Genomic DNA, 9854 nt, shown 5'->3' on the forward strand with positions numbered 1-9854 from the left:
GCATGCGTACAGCAAACGATGAGGTCAGCTTACTGGCTCTGCATGTATATGTGAAGTTAATAGTCAAATTGCACCATCTCCCTCCTCTCGTCTCTGTCAACGTTACAGGCCTAAGTTTAGCTAATGTTTCAAAAGATTGAATTTGCTTCACTTTTGGGGAGCTGGGGAGGCATGTCTCCAGTCTCTCCTTGCTCGGTCTCTTGTGTGCAGCTCTTCAATTAAGTCTTTCCAATGCTGCCATTTCCCATTGACAGTCTCCTTGTGGCTTTTGCGCCTCTCAGCACCCTCTCGGGCCCAGCGACACGGTTGCCATGGCGAAGGCTGCAATGTCACCTTGGAAAAAAACAAGGCAGCGAGACCCCTAAGTTCATTTCAGCACAAAGTGAGCAGCGTTGGAGAAGCAAAAGTTAATTAGGCCATGCACGCTGGTAGGGGAGTGGGAAGGGAAGCAAGGCGGGCAAAAATGCAAAGCAATCCCTCATATGCTGTTCGTACCATGCAGCAAATATTCTGGCAATGATGGAGCCAAGAACAAGCATCTTTCCAGACACGCAAAAACAAAACCAAAAACACACGACCGAAACAAAACCCAGAGCAAGTGACAAGGCTATAGGGAGAGAATGGGGTTTCTGAGGGCTCCCTTTAACCCTAAGAGGTCTGGGCTTTCAGATCATCACATCAGGCAGAAATTTTAAGAGGCTCCCCCCCCCGCCTCTTTTTTATGTTAAACACACAAAAAATCCCAACAAAGGATGGGTTTGAAGTCTTTCGCATATTATTAAAAGATCTAATAAGCAGGTGAAGAATTCCAGAAGATTGTCTACGGTAACGAAAAAACATCATAACGTCCAAATTTCACTGGCTGTTGCTGGTATATAAGGCCGAGCATCTGAGTTGGAGGTATAGACAACCAAGTTCCACCATACCACGCTGAACAATTGTGGCTTCTCTATGCCCTTGCAATAAAGATACTGTTTAAAAATATCCAAGTTGGCAGCTATCGCTATACCCAGTGCTGCCGAATTCCATAATGACTCTGCTGTGTGAAGGCATTCTTCCTCTTGTTTCTCCTGTTGCACGCCACCCCAATCTCTGAGCGGCGCAAGATTCCAGGGGCTCTGGGCAGTTTACCCAGAGTCCATGTTTCCTCTTGGAACTGAGTCACAGCAGGGTGTGGTATTGTTATGATACATTGTTTATTTATAAATATAAAGTGGTACCTCAGGTTACAGACGCTTCAGGTTACAGACTCTGCTAACCCAGAAATAGTACCTCGGGTTAAGAACTTTGCTTCGGGATGAGAACAGAAATCATACAGCAGCTGCGCGGTGGCAGCAAGAGGCCCCATTAGCTAAAGTGGTACCTCAGGTTAAGAACAGTTTCAGGTTAAGAACGGACCTCCAGAACCCAAGGTACCACTGTATACAACCTGAGCCTACGATGGAGGGGTTCACAGCATTAACACTCTAAGAGGGTCTTGCTTCCTCTATAGGCACAGCCTAGGATTCAAGCAGAGATCCTACATCAAGCTCTCCCTCTTTCTCTCTAGTTTACATCACAGCAACTCTATTTATTTATCTCTCTAAGCTCTAGCTTTATCAGTAGAGGGAGGCAGCAGCCTCACCCATTTGCTACCTCGGACAGAGTCCCTTGATCTTTTATTCTTCTTAATGGCTCATCACCTGGTAGGATTGCCTCATGAGGAAGTTGTTGTTGTTTAGTTGTTTAGTCATGTCCGACTCTTCGTGACCCCATGGACCAGAGCACGCCAGGCACTCCTGTCTTCCCTGAGGAAGTTAGCCTAGCTTAATTAGCCTTTAACACTTGGCTTAATTAAAGGATTGGAGGTGTCCACCCGAGTCTGGCTATTTCCTGATTTTAATACCCCAAGCCTTAATTAAATTCCAACACCTACTAGACCCAGGAATTTAGGGTGTATAAGCAACCACAAACTCATAACAATACATTATGGATGGGGTTTTTTCAAAAGTAGTGATGGATCAAATGTTGTTTATTCATAACATCACATTATCTAAGGTTTTCCATCATTGTAATACAGTCTGATGAGCTGCATTTGATAAAAACAGCCATAGTTCAGACTGAATCTCCTTATTTGGTCCATTAAACAAGGATAATAAAAACAGGACAGGCACATAAGCAATTAGCTCCATTGCTATTTTAGAAAGATCATTATAGACTAAGACCCAGAACTGCTGAATATGGGAACAAAATTCTAAAGGTATTGGTTTGGTTTGTTGGTGCAAAAAATGTATATCCAGAATTCTTGAATGCCAAGATCCAAGTTTGGGGCAAGTACTCTTTGGTGTGAGAACCCCAGCAGAGAAAGTGCGAGACTGGCTTCATTACTTTCAGATAATGGAGGCATTTAAATTGGACAAGAAAATTGGCTTCCAGGTGGAAAAATCAAAATTAGAAACTGAACTGTTAGAACCCAAAACTAAGAATTTGTCAAGAATGTATAACTTGCTGCTGAAACGGAACACTCAGGATGAAACGGTAAAATCGGCTATGATTAAATGGGCACAAGACGTTGGACACAACATTATGTTTGCTGACTGGGAGCAGTTATGGACCACAGGTATGAAATTTACGGCATGTAATGCCCTAAGAGAGAATATTATGAAAATGATATACAGGTGGTACATAACCCCAGTCAAGCTCGCAAAAATCTATCATTTGCCCGATAATAAATGTTGGAAATGTAAAGAAACTGAAGGTACATTTTTTCACCTTTGGTGGACATGCCCAAAGATTAAGGCTTTCTCGGAAATGATATATAATGAATTAAAAAAGGTATTCAAATATACCTTCCCCAAGAAACCAGAGGCCTTTCTCCTGGGCATAGTCGGCCAAATGGTGATAAAAAAGGATAGAACTTTCTTTATGTATGCAACAACAGCAGCAAGAATACTCATTGCAAAGTATTGGAAGACACAAGAGCTTCCCACACTGGAGGAATGGCAGATGAAACTGATGGACTATATGGAACTGGCGGAAATGACTGGTAGAATCCATGACCAGGGAGAAGAGTCGGTGGAGGAAGATTGGAAGAAATTCAAAGACTATCTGCAGAAACATTGCAAAATTAAAGAATGTTAGAGTGATGTTGGATTAAAAATAAGTGGCTTCCAGCTGTTTAGGATTTAAAATTATGGATAGATTAAGATTAAGGATTAGGATTAAAAAAGTTTAAGGAAATGGAAATTTGGTTTTTAAAAGGTAAATTTTTAATGTTATATTATATTAAGAGTTAAGATTGGGATTAAAAAAGAGGGAAAGAAATTGCTGGACAAACAATTTGAACTGGAATACAAAAGAGGGAGGTACGAGGAGGTCCAGAAAATAAGTAAATTTAAAAATGGAGACGAAAAGGTGATATTGTTTTTAATTGTTCTACTTTCTTTTTTGTCTTTTGTTTTCTTGTTCCTTTATTTTTTTTCTTTTAGATTATGTATTGTATATTTTGAATTGTGTATTTCTTTTTTATGTTTTATGTTTAATCTTTTATTGAAACTTTAATAAATATCGTTAAAAAAAAGAGAGAGAGAACCCCAGCAGAGATATAGTCACAAAGTAATCAGTGAAGTAATGTAGGCTGTACAGTAAAAGCTTTAAGATATGCCCTTCTAAGTGAGTTCCAAAATGTCCCCTTTAAAAGTTCCTTTCCAAAGTTCCCCTCTTCCCATAGCATAAGAAAAGACCACATTTGGCAAGTTAAAAATGGTTTACTTACAAACTTTCCAAAGGTCAGATTCATGTGCTTCAGTATACTTGCACAGGCACTAAAACACATTGTATTAATGTAACCTAGATTAGGCTATACCTGTCCAGATAGAGCCAAAGCTGGGCCACCAGCCAAAGGTGATGGAATGGAAGGCACTCCACACCACTGTGAGGCAGCATAACTCTGTCAAGAGGAGGCAACCTACCAGCCATCCGGTCTAGGGAACTGCCCACTAACAGTGCCTCAGTTGTGCTTGTTTATAAGCTCTCATCCAGTCCATTATTGAGGCAAGACAATGGTCCACCTGCAGATGTAAAGCAGAACTGAGAGTTATCAGTGAATTGCTGACAAAGCCACTTCCGGCTTGCCCAGGAGGTGGGGTTGCGGGCTTCATGCCCACCCCACGTGAGCGGGGGCTGGTTTCAGCCCCCACGAGAACAGGGGAATCCCGGCCGGGTGTGCCCCCCCAGCCAGCCAATCGGCTGGCTGGGGGGGCGTGGCCTGGGCTATTTAGGGCCGGCACAGAGGGGGCTCACCCTCTCTTTGCCAGCTAGCCCTCACGTTTTGCAGGTAGGGTTGCTGGCCCCTTTTTAACTCCCCCAATAGAAGGCCTTCACATATCACCGTTAGGTATAGTCCCTAAGAAAGCGCCTGGTGAGTTTCGCATGATTCACAACCTTTCCTACCCAAAGGGAGGGTCCGTCAATGATGCGATACCTCAGGAGCTCTGTACGGTTAAATATGCCACTTTTGACCAAGCGGTCAAGCTTATTCGCAAATTCGGCAAGGGCGCGCTTTTGGCAAAATGCGACATTGAATCGGCCTTTAGACTCTTGCCAGTTCATCCGGAAGATTTCCGGTGGCTGGGATTCAAATTTGAAGGGGTTTATTTTGTGGACAAAGCAATGCCCATGGGTTGCTCAGTCGCCTGTGCAGCCTTTGAGGCATTCAGCACCTTCCTGGACTGGGCGCTTCGCTTTAGAACTGGATCTGAGGGCGTGTCGCACTACCTGGATGACTTTATCCTCGTCGCCAATAGCAGGCGTAAGTGCTCAGAGCTCCTTGAGGCCTTTACATCATTAGCAAGGGAGTTGGGGGTTCCCTTAGCCGCTGACAAAACAGAGGGTCCAGCTACAACCATGGTTTACTTAGGTATTGAATTGGACACAGTCGCTCAGACCTCAAAACTGCCCAGAGAGAAGCTGATTACGCTTGGTGACCTCATTCGGCAGCTCCTCCCTCTGAGAAAGGTAACACTAAGACAGATACAGTCACTGCTAGGCCATTTAAACTTTGCTTGCCGCGTGGTTTCCCCTGGCCGTCCATTTTGTGGCCGCCTCGCGAGGCTAGCAGCCGGCCTGCGATCTCCCCATCATAGGGTTCGCTTATCTAAGGAGGTAAAATCTGACTTAGAAGTCTGGTTGAAGTTTCTGGAGAACTACAACGGTATTTCCTTGTGGCAGGGGAACTTGTTGCTGCAAGTGGACTTCCAGGTTCATTCAGATGCTTCAGGCTCCTTAGGGTTTGGCGTGTACTTTAAGGGGCAATGGTGTGCCCAACGTTGGCTGTCAGCGTGGCAAGGGACCCCCATAACCAGAGATTTAATCTTCCTAGAATTCTTTCCGATTGTTGTCGCAGTGCACTTGTGGGCTGAAGTCTTTAGTAACCATAGGGTTTGCTTCCACACTGACAACCAAGCAGTGGTAGGAGTCCTTTCCAGGCAGGCCGCGCGGTCATCAAGAGTAGGTGCTCTTCTGCGCTCCTTCGTTCTCAGGTGTCTAGAACTTAACATCCACTTCTCCGCCAAATTTGTGCCTGGCGTGAACAATGACATCGCGGATGCCCTATCTCGTTTTCAGATGGACCGCTTCCGCTCGTTAGCACCGGAGGCTCAGCCGCTTCCTCAGCCATTCCCGGAGCATCTGTGGAGACTTGGGGACCAGAGTCATGGGAACCAGAAGTGATTCAGGGAGTATTAGCCTCATTGGCTCCGTCCACTTTAAGATCTTATAAGAAGGCGTGGTCGGACTTCCTTAATTTCTGTAATAAATCCCGCGCCGGCAGGAGCAACGCCCCCCCCGTCAAGTCCGAGGTTTTATCATACTTGGTATACTTAAGACGTTTGGGCCGCGCCCCTAGAACTATCAACCTTCAGGCAGCGGCAATATCATTCTTTTGCAAGGTGGTATTTTCCTCTGATCCATGCGCTGATTTCGTCATACGAAGGACCCTTGAGGGCTGGCGCAGGCTACAGCCCCCGAGCCATGACTTAAGGAGGCCAATATCATTCGACATCCTTTTCCAAATTCACAAAAAGCTGAGAACGGTTTGTTGGTCGAAGTATGAGGCGCGCTTATTTTCAGCGGCATACTCTATCGCCTTCTTTGGTGCGATGCGTGTGGGTGAGGTGGTTTATGAAGAGGGTCAGCGCGGCTCTTCCCGGGGGTTGCTACTGAGCGACCTTACGCTCTCTAGGGAGGATCTGGTATTACGAATACGTAGCTCCAAAACAGACCAGTACGGGAGGGGGGCCCTGGTTCGGCTTCTGGCAACCGGACAACCAGGTCCGTGCCCCGTTAAGGACACCAGGCGCTTCTTAGATCTGAGGACCAATTCGGCAGGGCCTTTCTTTATCCATGCAGATGGCTTACCCCTGACGCGTCAACAGTTCACGCGGGTTATGCGCTCAACGCTGGCTGCATGTGGCCTTCCCCCTGCAGATTTCGCGGCGCACTCGTTTAGAATAGGTGCGGCCACCACAGCAGTGCACCTGGGCCTTACTACGGAGAGGGTTAAGGACTTGGGCCGCTGGAAATCGGACGCTTACAAACGTTACGTTAGAGGAAATCTATGATGGTTCAACTGGGGTCAATTGACCATGGCCTGTTCTTTTAATCTTTTGCAGGTGTTATGGGGGTCCGCGTCTGGATATTCAGGCACAGCATTGTGCATTGGGCCAGGGTCCGCGCCATCAATTCCGGTCTCGGGCCACGCCTCGGCTTACCGTCTGGCATCACTTTATCCTGGGTTGCGCGAAGGGGAATGCGCTGGGCAGAGATGTTGCCCGCATTTAAGACCAGAGCAGCAGCGGAGGGCCCCCCGGATGCTTTGCTGATACAATTGGGGGGAAATGACCTTGCCTACAGGAAGGCAGTTGACATGCAGTGGCACATTTTCAGTGACTTTGAGGAGCTTAAGGCCTCTTACCCGGACATGACAATCATTTGGGCCTCTTTGATGGAGAGGCATGTTTGGAGGGATTGCAGGTGCCCGATAGCCATGAATAAGGCGAGGAAAGCCTTGGATCGGGCGGTGGTGCGTAGAGTGGCAGCCCTGGGTGGAAAGGTCATTGAACACCCGGGCATTCGTTTCAACTGTGAGGCCCTCTACCGGTTTGATGGCGTGCATCTTTCCGATGCTGGAAATGATGTTTGGCTGTGCGACATAGCGAAGGGGATAAGGGATTGGTTTCAGGCATGAGAGTATTGGCGGCGAGCGATTGCTCGTGTGGCGGTAGGCATTGGTAAGAAGGGGTTAAGAGGATGTGTGGGGGGGGAGGAGCGCCATCACCTCCCCCCAGTGAACGAAGGGTGGTCCGTTAAAGGACTGCGGGGGGCGTGGCCCTGTCCGAAGCCTATGGAGGTGTGGGCCAAAGGCACGCCCCAGAGCGGTGACCCGGGGAGCTCCTAGTCGACGTGCCTCGGCAGGAGACTCCCCGATATAGTGTTAACCCTTCCCCGTGTCTCCAGCAAATGGGCTGGAGCCGGATAGTTGATAGGACCAATGCCTAAGCCAATGCCTCTCATTCCTGAACTCAATAAAGTTGTGGCCTAATTCGCCCAATTAACCTTAAATTATGGTGTCTGGTGTCTTTATTTATCCTGGTGGGGGGCGGGAACTCGCCACGCAAAGCCACTTCCGGCTTGCCCAGGAGGTGGGGTTGCGGGCTTCACGCCCACCCCACGTGAGCGGGGGCTTGTTTCAGCCCCCGCGAGAACAGGGGAATCCCGGCCGGGTGTGCCCCCCCAGCCAGCCAATCGGCTGGCTGGGGGGGCGTGGCCTGGGCTATTTAGGGCCGGCATGGAGGGGGCTCACCCTCTCTTTGCCGGCTAGCCCTCACGTTTTTTCCCACCCTCCCTCCCTCTAGGTAGGTTTTAGGCAGGTTTCTGACTTTGCTATGGACTTCGGTCTGTCGCCGCAAGGGGCATGGTAGGAATTTTTCCCAATTGGCAATTTACAGCCTTTTGGTTTTTCGCCTACCTCGTAGCAACTCGTCACAACTCTTCGGCATTGGCGGTAGGCATTGGTAAGAAGGGGTTAAGAGGATGTGTGGGGGGGGAGGAGCGCCATCACCTCCCCCCAGTGAACGAAGGGTGGTCCGTTAAAGGACTCCGGGGGGTGTGGCCCTGTCCGAAGCCTATGGAGGTGTGGGCCAAAGGCACGCCCCAGAGCGGTGACCCGGGGAGCTCCTAGTCGACGTGCCTCGGCAGGAGACTCCCCGATATAGTGTTAACCCTTCCCCGTGTCTCCAGCAAATGGGCTGGAGCCGGATAGTCGATAGGACCAATGCCTAAGCCAATGCCTCTCATTCCTGAACTCAATAAAGTTGTGGCCTAATTCGCCCAATTAACCTTAAATTATGGTGTCTGGTGTCTTTATTTATCCTGGTGGGGGGCGGGAACTCGCCACGCAATGTAATCTAAAACGCTAGATAACCCCACTCAGCAGTTTCGTGTAGGTGTTAAACCAGGGATTAGCAAACTTTTTCAGCAGGGGGCTGGTCCACTGTCCCTCAGACCTTGTGGGGGGCCAGACTATATTCTGGGGGAGAAAAATATGAACGAATTCCTATGCCCCACAAATAACCCAGAGATGCATTTTAAATAAAAGGACACATTCTACTCATGTAAAAACACGCTGATTCCCAGACCGTCCACAGGGCTTAGTTTGCCAACCCATATGTTAAACAGCAAAGGGGATGAAATTGAACACCGAGGAACCCCACACTGAAGGCTCCATGGGGCCAAAGAACACCCTCCCCTCAAGCATCTCTGGAAGTGACCATCCAAGTAGGATTGGAACCACTGCAAAGCAGTGCCACTCACCTACAACTGGATACCATGGTCCATGGTATTGAAGGATGCTGAGAGATCAAGGAAAATTAAAAGGGATAAATTTTCCCGCCTCTCTTCCAACAAAGGTAATCATACAGCCATAATTCATGCCTACTGCGCTCTTTTCGCCACCTGCTAAAAACATTCTTATTTAGGCAAGCCTATCCAGCTGTTTAGGAATTTGAGGTCATTTTGATCTGTTTTACTATTTCAACTTTTGTATGTTTTAAAGTACTGGTGTTACTTTTTCCTTGATTTCCTTGTTTTATATTTTTTGTAAACTGTTTAAACCACAATTATATAATTCTGGACATGGGAACCCCATACTTAATAAAACCTCAAACTTTCCAGGATTCAAACATTTGTTTCTTGCCCTTTGGTCAGGGTACATTAAATCCTCAAGGCACATTCCTTTCAAACTAGGGGTGGGCAGCTTGCATAGCCTTAGGCCTAATTTCAAAAACTCTCTGCTAGCCATCAGCTCAGACAGGACAGCGGGGAGGAAGAGGCAGAATAAGAAAGGAGGTGGCAAAGAGAGAGGGAGGGAGAATGGCAGTGGTATAAATAAATTTCTTTTCTGTGAACCACCCTGAGACCTCTGGGTATAGGGTGGTATATAAAATCAATCAATCAATCAATCAATCAATATTTCAGGGGACTAGCTGAAATAAGTATTTGGCTACCAAACTGGGTCCCAATTGGGTCATCTTGAATAAACCATTACTGTATTTTGAGCTGGGTGCTTGTCGCGGGCATTAGGTTCCTCTCTGTTGGTGTTCGTAAGTTGATTGTCCTAAACATTTAAAACATAAAAAGCTAACAAGAATCCTTAGCTGGACTGGAATTATTATTATTATTATTATTATTATTAAATGCGTTTTTTAAAATATCATTTGAATGGATTTGGCCGGAGGAAAGGTGAGCTAACAACAAATGGGGGGGCAGAGAGAAAGAAAGAAAGAAAGAAAGAAAGAAAGAAAGAAAGAAAGAAAGAA

The sequence above is a fragment of the Podarcis pityusensis genome (genome assembly GCF_964106645.2).
Source record: "Podarcis pityusensis genome assembly, chromosome: 8".
NCBI lineage: Eukaryota > Metazoa > Chordata > Lepidosauria > Squamata > Lacertidae > Podarcis > Podarcis pityusensis.